This window comes from Harpia harpyja, chromosome 16, assembly GCF_026419915.1.
Source record: "Harpia harpyja isolate bHarHar1 chromosome 16, bHarHar1 primary haplotype, whole genome shotgun sequence".
NCBI classification, from domain to species: domain Eukaryota; kingdom Metazoa; phylum Chordata; class Aves; order Accipitriformes; family Accipitridae; genus Harpia; species Harpia harpyja.
Window position 1 is genome coordinate 29,722,634 of NC_068955.1, and position 13,011 is coordinate 29,735,644.

The following is a 13,011-nucleotide window of genomic DNA, read 5'->3' on the forward strand; positions in this document are numbered from 1 at the left end:
TTTACCTAGGGCAAAGGCAGCTTCTTTTTATTCTCAGCTGCTTATGGTAGTGACTAGAGGCTGGTTAAGATCAGGGCTGTGTTGTATTAGTACACAGAACAGTAAATAATCCCTGTCCTAAAGAAACCGTAACCTAAAAAGGCAGCATGAGGAAAGGGATATACAGAGAAGTAATGATATAATAAAATTAATATCAATTTCAGTGTTTTTTTTCTTTTTTGAGATAAGGTGTCTTCTGGAGGAAACTAAGTGGATTGGTGAAGGAAAGGAGCTGGCTGAACCTGCACAGGAGGTGAAGGATGATGGAATGAAGCCGAGGTGAAAAAGCTGAGAAAGGGGGGGAGAAAGGTGGCTCTAAACTGGGTGGACAATGCTGACTCAGAGCCTCTGAATGATCTCTGACTGGGGACCACTTTTCTTTCTGTTGAGAAGCATAGGGTGTTTTTATATATATATTTACATGTATCTATGCACATATGTGCTCGATAGCAGACATCTGTCTGCATGTACTTTACTAGTGGTATCTCAGGAAGCATATCTGTATGAATGTTTAGCAACATTCTTATCATTGTACTAGGTTTTTATTGTTGTCTTGGGAAAAGCATGAAAGACAGAATATCCGAGAAACATACTTTTTTAAACCTGGCTTCCCATAGCGTACAGTGCCTCCTTAGTGCTTCCTGTGTTATGGGCACAAGGTGAGATACTGCCCCAATGGTAGCAATGGCAAAACTCCAGCATGGTCAGTGGTGGAATATCTCATGGTTTGAGGAGAAGTCCTGACTTGGTGTAAGGCAATGGAATATTTTATGGCAACGGCTTTGACACAAAGGTTATAAAGCCATATCAGTTTTTCTGTATGTCATGGAGTTCAGCAACAGCTTTGATTTCTGAGATCCCCCAATCCTTTTTAAAGGTGTATACGTTTTGTGTCTCTCCTCAGAGTCACGTTATTTCCTGGACAAGGTTTACCATTCCGAAATAAATTTGGGGTGTAAGGGTTCATGTTTTCGGTGGCTCAAAAGTGTTATAGTCTAACCTCAAAATTTTGGTTAGTCTCTTCCTCATTCATTGATGGGGTAAAAGAATAGGTAAGCTGGGAACTTTGCTCGAGTTTCAAAAACCAAAGCACACAAGGGCCTATTCTCTTTGCAGTAAACATCTCTGCCTAAGTGCTCAGAAAAAAGTGAGGGCATGAAACACTAGATATTTTTTCTGCAGATTGGAGATGAGTTTGGAGTTACTTTTTCATTTAGCCAGGCAAGTTGATTATCCTTAATAATGCTACCTCTAATGTTTCATTGTAATCTTATTTTAAGGAAACATTTGAGCATTAAGCATTTTTCCCACAGCAGTGAAACAATGTACCTTTCCCTGCCAAAGATCATTCACATATATCCTCCTCATTCCTGTAGCTAGAAGGTGAAGTTTGGAATTTTTCCAGTAGCCCAGCTGCCAATTTACCATCACTGATCATTATCAGGAGTCATTTGACTGAGGTGTCTGATGTTATAGCAAAGCACGTTCTTGGCTGTGTGCGATATATTAGCTGTGTCAGGTCTTAGGGTCCTGCTTGTACTGGTTTATGGAAGGCTGCACTTCATAGCTGATTGTGGTTTGCTGAGAGATAGCTCCTATGATATAATTAAGTTGTAGTGCACTGATTAGTTGGGGGGGGTGTGCATGTGTGATGTGGGGGGAAGAGTTTGCTTGACCCACGCTATAAACAGAATACCTAATCCAACTCCTTGGCACTCAGTGGAAGTTCAGCTATTGAATTCAATGAGGGGAGGTACATGCCCGGTGTTGTTCTGACTTGAATATTCAACTCTGTGTCCCCAAAATGTTGCACTATTTGTTAAGAAAGGTGTTATGAGACTGTGTGAGTTACTTGCATTTGGTATAATCCTCAGTTAAGTAGAAAGAGAAAAAAAAAAAAAAGGAAAACAAAGTCTGTCGGAAGCTCTTACGTCAGTTGAAAAGAAATCAGATTTTTGTCATGTGAAGGTACCTCAGTATTTAGTACCATAGAGTTTACCAGTAAGTGAGATTGCAAGAACTTCTCACATTATGATAATGCACAAGATGCTGTAAATGCTCTGGCTGCCTATTTGAGTTAATTTTTAAAACCAAGATCTCATCACTAGTGAGATTTTGGGGTTTTCTTCTGTGGCAACTGAGAACTTAGACTCAGCATCATGCTTTGCATCAATGCCTTGTTTCAGCAGCGTAGCTAGTAAGCTAAGATATAAAACCAAAAGGATTTTAAAATTTCAATTGAACTTAGAATTTTATGATCTTTCTATTTTGATTTAGTGATGCTAGTTTCATTTTGAGTTTTTCAGTTCTGCGTTATTAGGATTACATATACCATGTGAGAATTTGTTTAAAGATCATTTTTATTGGAAGTAAAATAAAAACTGGAAATCTTTCTGTTATTCTAAGGCTTTATAACAGCTTGTTTGTACAAAGTCTAAATTTGGAGCCAGATTTGACTTGTCCTTTAAAACAATAATAGCCTCAGAACACTGCTAATAAATGCTGGAGGATTTGTCAGTGCTCAAACAAGTTTGAAGGTATTTGAATTGTTTGCCAGACTTAGCCTTTACACTGATGGAGTTTGGGCTAGAATGTATGGGTTTGCATTGTACTTTCTTAAATAGCTGATCGTTTAGTATTAGCTGCATAACAGCTATCTTTATTGTTCGTGGCTGTGCACACTTTTTTAACATTTCCATAATCTATTAATCATTTGTTAACCCTTTATAAACCATTTATAAATGTACCCAGAATAAAAAAAGTGTGACCATTCAGTTTTTTCCTCAAGTTTAATATTAAAGGCAAGTCCAAGGTCAAGATGGGCACAGGGAGGCTTTAGGGAGCTGGTGTTTATATTTTGGCCAGTCAGCTGAGGAACCACGTGGAACTAAAATTAGTAAAATGTGTGCAGTGAAGGAAGTTCACACGGTGTAATACGCTGTGGGCAGTATTAGCGTTGATTTACCCAATCTGTTAATGGTGTGGTCTGTCTAGACCTTTGGAACATTCCTTAGCTCCTTATTTAATGTAGGAGGAATCATTTCTGAAATTAGCATATAAATTGTCTGGAGTCAGCAGCCCTTTAAAACAGTGTTCTACCCTTGTGTCATGGCACAATAACTGTTCTAAAAAAAATAAATTTTCTAATCAGGCATGTTCTTACGAAGAAGCTCTCTGCTTTCGATTGCATGCTGCAAAAGTGCATAAACCTGAGAAAATTAATTAAGTTTAAAATGGGGAAATGGTCAGGATTTGATTTAGGTAAGTTTTATTTATTTAGTCATGTTAATAAGGGGAAGTGTATTATGATAAGGAAACATCTGGCAAGGTCTATTCACGTAGAAGGTTTACGTATGTGTAATTGAAACTGGAGGCTTTTCCGACTTTGACGTTGTTTTTTTTTCTTTCCTTGGTCTTCCACATAACTTGTATATAAGCCATGCTGTATGGTGCATTCATTCCAGGGCTCAGTCCAACTGAGACTCGTATGAGAACAAGTCTGCTCCTGGTACCAAACACCAGGGTGCTGCAGAAAGGAGGTGCAAGGAACCTGCCGGAGGCAAGTCCTCTTCCCTGACTGTTGTTCTTCTGTTGGCTCTTCTGAAGTCCTGTATTTACTTCTTCCCACTTTAGTTGCCAAAAGTAACATACAGTGCCCTGTTCTTACATTATCTTCCCTTGGATATGATAATCTAACATGCATTCAGATTGTGAATTTGTGCAGGAATCGCGAACTTGCTTTTTAGAAAGAGCAGATTTGTACACAGAGACAGAAAATAAATGACAATACGGTGTGGTAGGTTTATTTGGCATGAATCTGAGATGACCGCACTGAGCAGTGAAGCCAATAAAATCTTTGTACTACAAAATCATGTGTTCTGAACATGCCATGTACTTTACAGAAAAACTATTCCAGGAATGTTGCTGGAGAGTTTTATATGTTTATTTGGTACTTATTTTTCGTCTCCTTTGCTCCAAAAGCCAGGTGCTTTAATCACAATGAAATCAATTGCCCAGGTCACAAAGAAAAAGAAATGGAAAATCATGTAATTACAGAAACTCCTAAAAATGATCTAACCCAACATTTTTATATGTAACTGAATAACAATTTTAAGTTGGGATATTTCCTTACCTCCCAAGGGTTAAATACTGAATTTGTTACTGAAAATGCCTTATTAAAAAGCTTTTTCTGTTCCAGAAAGGTTTGGCTTGTGGCCAGGAAAGTCTCCGAGATGCTAGATCTTAAATTTGTCATAGTCCCAGTGTCCATCCTGTATGTCACCCTAGTGTTGTGAAGAAAGCATTTGTTTCTGAGGAAGGGGGGAGAGAACTTTTTTTCCTAATAAATAGTGAAGAACTGTTCAAGAAAGAAGAAAAAAAAAACAAACAAACAAACAAAAAACCCCCAACAAAACAAAGCCAAAGCCAGCTTCCTCAAAACAAAATAAGTTGCTTACCTGGTGCTAGAGTAGGGCATGAGTAATTTTGTAAACGCTTTATTGTGTCTTCTGTTCAAGTACCTTTATTTTACACATGGGCAATCCCATTGACCTTCTGATTGTGATGTCATACTTAAGCTTGTTTTACTTTTAGTATGAGGATCTCAAAACAGTAGTAATTTGGGGGGGTTGTTTGGTTGTTGGGTTTTTTTTTTTTTAAACTTAAACTCAGATGGCTAAATGTAGGAATACTGATAGATGCAAAATTACGTGCAGCGAGTAGGGTCTGTGTTCTGTGCTAGTGCTCTGCCTGGCGCAGGGAGGCCTTGGCTGGTGTCTGTGGGCCCCAAGCTTGATGCAAAACAAAAATTGTGGTAACAACGTGACAGGCAAACGGTATAGCTTGAAGTAGAACACAGGAGTCCTGGCTTTTATTTACGCGTTCCAGCTGGGGTGAAATGGGTACACCGAGCCTTCCCGCTAGAGTGAGCGATAGCAGTTATTTTGTGACCGTGAGCTTAGCAACCGAAGACTTGCATTTATTTCACAGGCTTTAGAAGTGTGTCTGATCCAAAGATAACCGAGCTCAAAAGTGTCAGAATGTACTGGATGAATCAGTGCAGGCTGTTGTTCATGCAAACGTGAGGTGGATTGTAGTGCTTTCAGACAGGCACAGATTTGGAGAGGTGCTATGCAAAGTCTCAACAAGCTTTTTGTACACCTACTGCACCTCTGCCGCAGCGCTCCTGGGCCCCGCTGCTAAGTTTGGGGTGGTAGTTGTGATTTTTGACAAGTAACTCTGAGGGACTAGACTTGGGACTATTTCACTAGGTTTGCGGCCCAAGTCAGACCCAATCCTGTGACATGAAAACTTTCTGCATTCGCTACAAGGATACGTGGTGTTTGCAGGGCACAGAGTTATATTCTTACAGTGTGCATGTTGTAAAAGCCATATTTTTTTGAGTTGTCCCCAGTGGAGAAAGGGCTTTGAATTTTCTTATCTATGTCCCTCTCTGATATTTTGTGGCTTGTGGTCAGTGATGTATGCTTGTTTTTATGTTTTCCTTTAAAAATATTTCTGCTTCTGCGGCACTTTAAGTGTTTGAAGGGTTTCCCCCCCCTCCCTTATTACTCAATTTAATTGGAATTATGGTGCCTATCAAAAAGTATTACTGCAAGGTGACCTGGAAATAATAATTTTCTTTCATCTGTACCAAACATTTGTAGATCGTTAAAATGTCACAAATAAAAAAGTCTTATTCACAAAGAAATGGCTTTATATGAGCACAGTAAAATATGAGATTTCATTATATACAAAAAGGCTATGTTTTGTATCCCTGGTTCACAAAGCAAACCTCCAACACATGTGGAATGCATGGCAGGATGTAGGACCCTCTAAGGGCTGTATACAGATATGTGAAGGGGAAGAGGAGGGGGGGTGGAAAAAGCACTTGTGGGTCTGAGGAAACGACCCCTTTCAGTAACAAATGGAGCATGTGCTCTGGGTCTCTGGGAGGATTTGTGTGGGGATCTTGCTCTCCATGTGTGCGCATTCCTCTGAATCAGACAGGTGTTAAAGTGAAATGGTGCCCAGAGGACGCAGCACCCTCCTATGCTATCAGCAGCCTAACCACATGACGGATCCAAAGGCAGCCAAGCACAACTGCTGAGGGGTTTGCCAAGGGGTTAGATGCCAAATGCGGAGAGAGAGTATCCTTGCCAGCTTGGCACCTTTAGACCATGTGGCTGCTGCTGGCGTGGAGTTGTCATTGTAATGTGCTGGGGAGAACAGAACCAGAAACTGTCTTAATAGTTCCTTGTGAATGAAGATCTCTTATTGTTGTGAATATAAAATATTAATTACCTTACAAATGCATCTGAGAGGCTGTACGTGGCTTTGGCATCTGTACAGACTTGCAGTGGTGAAATCAGAGGATTGCCTCCTGGCAGTTGAATTTATTTATGCTCCCCCCCAGCATCACACTGGAAATAAGAGGAAAGCTATTTGAAAAAAATTGACGTCTGGGGAAAGACGTTCGTTGGCTTCTGGGATTTGGATCAGTCCCTGAGCTGGTGCCTTAGGAGTGGATTTAACCAATGCTGTAATCTTTTGGCACCTGTTGCAGTTTTTGGCAGTGGCACAGGACAGCTTTGATTGCACTGTGACTGGAGTAGCCAGCATATGTCTAATGCCCATCCCAGAAAGAATGATTTTAGTGCCCTTAATGCCTCTCCTATTGTTTTTCTTCCGCTTTCTCTTATTCATCAAGCTGCTGTTAGTAGTTATCATTACATGCAGACAAGGACCTAGCAGCATCTTCAAAGTAAACAAATCAAGGATAAAGCAAGTGGAAAACAGGAACTGGGAGAGTTCCGTATTACCAGATTCCAGCTGCTTTTTGCATTTGATTTTTGAATTGTTTGTCTGGCCCTGGATCTTTAAGAAGTGTGGTAAACAAAGGACTCTGGGGAAAATGATACATGTGCTAGTCTCTGAGATGTAATCAGAAAAGGAGTATTTGGGTTTATAAATATGTTAATTGAAATAACCAAGTATGTATCCTCAAGAAAAGAATTCAGTGGACCCATTAAAGGAAGTCTCTGCCTACATGTCTCTGTACTGATTGTACATCTGTAAATGGCGGCCATCCAGCAAAGCTCTTAAGTGCGTGCTTAACTCTCAGCACAGCTTGGCTACAGCAATGTTGCTAACTTTGGCATGTGAGCTTTTATGCGTTTGGGGCATTCACATGCCTAGTGTGAAGCACATGCTTGTGTGCCCTTCTGGATAACTAACTCTTTCTTGTGTCCTACAGGCCTGTAGCCGGGAGTACGAGTCCAGTTTCCACCTCAGTTTCCTGCTCCTGTAGAAGGTATTGAAGATGGCAATAAGGCTGCACATCATCTACAGTTCTGAGGTTTTTACCCTTCATTTGAACATCACTGAAATAAAGGTACAAACCCCTGAATAACGTTATGAAGCCTACCAATGATGTGTGTACTTTACCATTCCTGGTGCCTTAGAATCAGTCCAAGGATTCCCAGGGATCTCTTGAACGTAGTCTAAAATCTGTTAATCAAAATATAGTGTTTGCTTTCCTGAAGGTGTCTGTCTGTAAGCCACTGCAGTCACCAGAGCAGTTCATTAGGCTCTGATGGACAGACCTGTTCTTACAGATTAGATTAGTAGGTTTACTAGATATAATCGGATTGTCCATAAAGGTCCCCATTGTTTTAAATCACTATTTTATATATATTAGCAGTACAGCCTGTGCAGAATTTAGTGTTGTTTTTTGAAAATGACTCCAAGTAACCCATGCAAAATTGCGGCTAAGGCAGAGAGCATAGTAGAAAAACGGCATGCTCAGATATCACACTTAAAATCTACATGAATGCATCACAGTTGTATGCGTTTGCACTGATGGATAGCCTGGGAGTTGTGTGTTAAAATTTATCATTGTGTTTGCTGCCTTGTGAAATGTCAGTCTTGAGAGCTGGGGTGATTAGATTTGAAGGAAAGTCCTCAGGCCGTTATGGTGGTTCTTGGAATTACAACTCAGCTTTGTTATCTAGAAAGTCAATAGATCTTAGGCTTCCTATCTACCTACAGATTTCAAGCAAGATGAACATCAGTAAAGGCAGGTCAGTTGATAAAGCTCTTAAATGATAAATAAGGAGAATTTAATTAAGTACAATCTAATTGTCACAGCTCAGATCTCATTAAGTACCTCTGTCAACATACCTGGTTTAGAAAAAAAAAAAAGGGGGAAAGGAAAAATTCCATCAGTAACAAACAACTGTACTCATAACTAAATTCCAAGCAAGCAAACTCAGCAAAATATTGTAGTGTGTGCTGTTCAGAGTCCACTCGGATATTTTCCAGACTACCATCTGCATCAGAAAGTTGCTGGACAAATAACTCTGATTCTCTCCAGTAGTTTCTTGGTATGCCTGAGGTGGGATTCCAAAAGAGGAATAGTTGGCAAGTTGTTGTGTTTTGGTTTTACCTTCACCAAAGCCTGTTTGTATTACAGGGATCATAGTGCATCTCTGGTCTTTGGCACCTGTACTCATTTATTTTAAGAAAGTTAATTTCTTGGGGATCATAAAAAAATCCAGATGGGGAAAAAATATTCTGTTATGAGAAAATTCCTATCTGCTGCACTGAAATAACTGAAAATGGCTCTCTAAATAGTCCAAAGAAGTCCACTTATGGTCCAAGACCCAAATTTTCTTTAAAAAAAAAAAAAAAGACAAAAAATGCAAGTTTGAGAAATACTTTAAAATATCTTTGTCCAGCTTTTTGCCCCTGGAGGAGGAAGTGAGAAATCTAGAAAGCAGCACATGTGACAGATGTTGCTCAAGATGCTTAACACATTACCTAAAGATGCTCTGTAACCATCATGTTGTGAGTAATAAAAGAATGTGAATGGGATGGAAGAGGAACAGTTCAGATTTACTGTAACCACATCTGTAGTCTCACTACTCTCGCATGATGTAAAGAGGTCGTCAAACTCCTGCCAGTTCCTGGAGTATTCCTAAAAGTATCTCTGCAGTGCAAGGCAACATCAGATTAGGGAGCCCTCAGGTTACCTCCAAGTGAGCTGGCATGTCTGTAGTAGATTACCACACAGGGATACCAGCTTCAGTGCCAGAAACAGTAAAGCTCTGTTACTGCCATACATAGTTAATTAGCTCGGGTGTCACACCGAGCAAACACAGCTATATTGCTTCTGGTTCCGCAGCTAAGTTAATTGAGGCTGGCTTGGGGATCTTTGCCCCAATGTGCGGTGCAGACATACCCAGGAATGCACTCCTATTGTTGACTGAATACTGTATTTTCTCATAAATGTGGCAGGAGTATAATTGCAGGGTGGAAAAAGAAGGCCAATATACATTCACTTCACTTTAGAAACTAAATTAAACCTTTGACTTAACTCACTTCTATACCAGCTCCCTGCAGGCATTTCTACAGGCTTCATTAGAGCCAACCTAGAGGCCATGGAAAAGGTCTCACAAAAGACTAGCCAGGAAGCCAGTCACAGACCCAGATCCTGCTGCTACAGAATACAATCTGCCTCTTGGCACCTCGGGCTTGCAGCTGCCAGGCACTCTCCTTATGTGGTCACTGGTGTTGGCTCGGAGGCTGGAGCAGATAGACGAGGAGGGCTAAGGGGGAACACATTCATCACTGCCAGCAACGAGTGGAGGCAGTGCCAAGTCACTATGTAACTAGGCACATGTGCCAATTTGCTCAGTAATTGGATTGCTATTTGAAAAATTAAAGTGGTGTCTAGAAAATTCGAACCTTTGCATTTATGAAGTTTGAAGTTTGCAGCTGAGAGGCTGAACAGGAAGAATGGAGGTGATCAAATATAGGTGTTTAAGGAGAGCAAATGTACGAAGTAATTTGATTACTTTCAAAAGTGTTACACCAGCCTCAGAAGCAGCCTCTCTGTACCAGAGAGACAAAGAGCAAGCCACAGTGCAGTGGAAAGCTGTAACATTATGGACAAGCTGTAACCCATTGCTTACTAAGGAAAATTAGTGTGGACTTGCCAGCTGAAAGCGATTTGTATAAAGAAAACATATAATTAGAGCGAAAGTCTTGATATACTTGTTGTAATTTTTTTTTTTCCCTAAAGAGAAAAAACTGTTAATGGGCATTATTATATCTTTTCAGTTTTTTTCTGAGCTTGTGAATTTGTTGCTTCTGTCTACTGTACACATTGCTCTCAAATACATTTGGTGAACAAATCCTATGTGCTAATATTAAGTGTAAATGATACTGAATTATCCAGCTGCAGAGAGAATTTCTTATTCAGAAGTATGCCTCTGCCACAAGCCACTTCTGCTCCTCCTGAAGTCAAATTCAGACCTTGCTTTGACTTCAGTAGAAGCCTAACTGTATCCACAAATATGGTTACCTAAATAGTCCTTCAGGCATTTCATTATTCTTTGCAGTTGAACTCACTGGCCACCCTTATTCAGCTGAAAACTTTGAGCATATGGGTACGATGGATTATAAATTGTTCCTAAGATAATATTTGTAGTTTAAAGTATAATCCAGTTGCTAGTAGACGTATAAAAGTAGTGCCTGTGTTCTTCATCACTGTTAAGCGGAAACTCAAGCTGGAAGCTCTGTATTTAAAATAATAAAAAGTAAAAATCTATGGACTCATACTGAGGAAGAACTATTTGGAACCTCTGTGAAATGTCTGATTATTTCTCATGCACTCAGTCCTGGTAGAATGAGGTTAACACATGTCAAAGCAGAGGCTAAGGAAAGTTTGGGTTACATTTCTGCCCCTAGATGGAGTATTCTGCACGCTGGTATATAATTTTTTTTTTTTTTTTTTGGGAGAATGGAGCTGTGTTAGAAGCCTTGAAATGCCTCTTGTTCTGAATTCCCTTTACAGTGTATCAAGTGCTGCCCCATTGGGACTAGAGTAACTGGGTCCCAGAGACCATTTAGAAGAGAAAAATCAAAATAGAGTTTGTTTGTATAATTGATCGGATACTATAAAGGCCACTGCAATTTCTTAGTGTCTCCTATTCGTTTGTTAGTAATAGATATATACGTAAAAAAGCAAGAAGCCTGTACTTTACAAAGTGTCTCTAACTACTATGAAACATCTGATATTTGCAGCTTGCAGTGCTGAATGTTTGTGTGATTTTCATGGTATTCCCTTCTCTTAGTATACTGTGAATACCATGGTAACCTTAACCACTTGTAAAACATTTTAATAGTGACCACTGTAATATAGTGGTTGTGTGCAAACAGCATGCACCATTGCTTCAGAGGTGTTTGTAACACTTTGTTTTTGTCACAATCGGAGTAAAATGTTGCCAGATTTCAAGAACTGAATCCTAAATTTGCCAAACAGGGAGCTAGCTGAAAGTAAGTTCTCCTGTTCTCCAGCTTCTGTCTTTGATCATCTCTGGAGTTTCATTGATACATTCCTGCCCAGCACTCACAAGCTTAGTGAAGCATGGCTCCAGAAAGCACAGAGTTGCTTGGGAAAAGCATTTGGCTCCAGACACTGTATTTGGAGGGGGGGGAGGTGGGTGGCTGGGTGGGTGTCAGATTAGAAGCCAGCTTTTGAAAAACCTAGATTGTTTTGTATGTGCGAGTGAGAATTCAGCTGTAGGCTCTTAGCTTGGATATGTTCACATGTGGGCTTCTGGTTTAGCCCGCTCTAACAGGAGGGACCAGCTGCAAAGTTTGTCCCTGGACTGGGAGCTGAATTCCTGCAGAATCCAGGATTTTGGTTTGGACCTTTTTAGATATGATGTAAATGCCAGCAGCTTCCTAACAACTGTTCTTGAAGCTCAGAGCAGAATTTAGAGCAGACCCTTGTGCGTTAGGGAATTGCACAAGATATCCCTTCTCAGAACAGAAAGAAAAAGCCCAACAAAACCTAAGCCATCTGACTAGAGTCCTGAGAAATGCTTTCCAGCTTTCAAAGAAAGAAAGGGTCTTAATTCAGATTTGCCGGAATCGTCTAATTAGTCCCTTTAATGCCATGCACCTTATAGTCTGTGCCACCGGATTCGTCCTATAAATGAGACGATGGGCTAATTCATCTTGGCAGCAGTAAACAGACCTTGTGATTGTCCTCCTTACAAACACCGGCCTGATTTTAGGAAAATGCTTTGACCAAGCCTGCGTCCCTGTTCCCTCCCCTGCGAGCCCCCCCCCCCCTCCTTGTCTGAGTGCTGCCTGTGCTTCTTGCCCTCCTTCTTCCCCACCAACCCAACCCACCCCGTCTCACACACAGTGACATACCTCACACATTTGCCACTGCTAACAACAACCTGTCAACTCTTTCTTTGCACCGTGCTAGGCGCCCTTTGTTTCTGCAGCCCAGCAAGCCTTGCAGCTGTTGTCCGAGGCCTGCTCCGACAGCCTGTGATCAGTCAGCTGCAAAATCCTCCCTGAACAACTCGGTATTCACAGCTCTAATCGGGCCAGCGGACTGTTTCCTCCTCTCTCGCAGTAAATCTTTATCACTTGCGCTCTGCTCGTCAGTTAGTGGCGCCAGCTCTTTGGGCTGCTCTATCCCTTTCCCATACTCTGCTGGGCTGTGTGCTCTGAATGCTAACTCCAGCCTTGTTTAGACTCGGTGCTGCCTCAGTGCTGCAATCCACATGTTGGGAAGGTCCAAATTCCTGCTCCCTACCCATCTTTTAAGCCGAACATGCATCAAGTTTGTATCTCTCCAAAGGTGAAGATACTCAAAGGCTCCCTCCCTCTGCCTATTTCATATTTTATCCATATAAGTTAATTATGTGATCATTTTTCTGTTTCTCCCCAGCAGGCTGTTGTGCTTCTGTTTAAGAGCTGTCTTTGGTAGGAAGATGAGGGTGAGCTGCCCAGTCTAGGGAAGCTGGTGATGGCAAGGGAAACCCTGGGGAAACTGGCACAAGCCTTAATTTGATCGCATGCCCAGGGCTATTAACCTTCTTCCTAATGGTCCCCCCACGGACGGAAACACATTTCCCTCCATCCTGTCCCTGACTTGATGCCATC